This window comes from Solanum tuberosum, unplaced genomic scaffold (genome assembly GCF_000226075.1).
Source record: "Solanum tuberosum cultivar DM 1-3 516 R44 unplaced genomic scaffold, SolTub_3.0 scf00024, whole genome shotgun sequence".
NCBI classification, from domain to species: domain Eukaryota; kingdom Viridiplantae; phylum Streptophyta; class Magnoliopsida; order Solanales; family Solanaceae; genus Solanum; species Solanum tuberosum.
Window position 1 is genome coordinate 1,864,834 of NW_006238950.1, and position 998 is coordinate 1,865,831.

Sequence of the window (998 nt, forward strand, 5' to 3'; positions counted from 1 at the left end):
TCAGTTTTCATTTATCCCAGTTATAGTATATGGGTATTCGCCATCTTTTCATTTTATTTATGATTTAGCTTCCGCATCAGTTTATTTTCTTTAGTGTGCTCATGATCATGCCAGCAGGGTTAGCTTGGGATCACTTGTGGTCTTAGGTCCCATGTCCGCGTCTCGGGGGTAGCTTGGGGCGTGACAAACTCGGTATCAGAGCATTAGGTTTAAGTATCCTAGGATGTCTGAAAAGCCGCACTAAGTGGAGACCTCTTCAAGGGTGTGAAGTGCACCACATCTAATTAGAGGGAGGCTATGAAGTGTTTTAGGAAAACTTCATTTTCTTGTTACTCTTATCGTGCGTAAGGTATGATCTAAAATTCCATTCTAACTCGACGTTCTACGTTTCAGTTATTATGCCTCCTCGTAGAGCTTATGCCAGGAATGCGAATGCTAGGAACGCAAACGCAGCTCCTCCAGTTTTGGATCCGGAAGTCTCAAATGCTGAATTCAGGAATGCCATTCAGATGTTGGCTCAGAGTGTCGCTAACCAGAACAATCAGCGGGTTCAAGCTCATGTGAATGCAAATGGTGGATCAGCAGCAAGGGTCCGTGACTTTGTTAGGATGAATCCGCCTGAGTTCTTAGGATCGCAGACTGGTGAAGATCCCCAGAATTTCTTGGATGAGATCAAGAAGATCTTTGAGGTGATGCAAGTCACTGAGAATGATTGGGTTGAGTTAGCATCTTACCAACTGAAAGATGTAGCTCATATCTGGTATACTCAGTGGAAGGAGAACAGGGGTACAGATGTCGCTCCTATCACTTGGGATTGTTTCAGCGAAACCTTTATGGACAGATTTTCCCCCATAGAGTTGAGAGAAGCAAGGGCCCAGGAATTTATGAACTTAAGGCAGGGTAACATGACTGTCGAAGAGTATGGGCTCAAGTTTAACCAACTCTCCAGGTATGCTCCTCACATGGTTGCTGATTCCAGGGCTCAGATGAATAAGTTT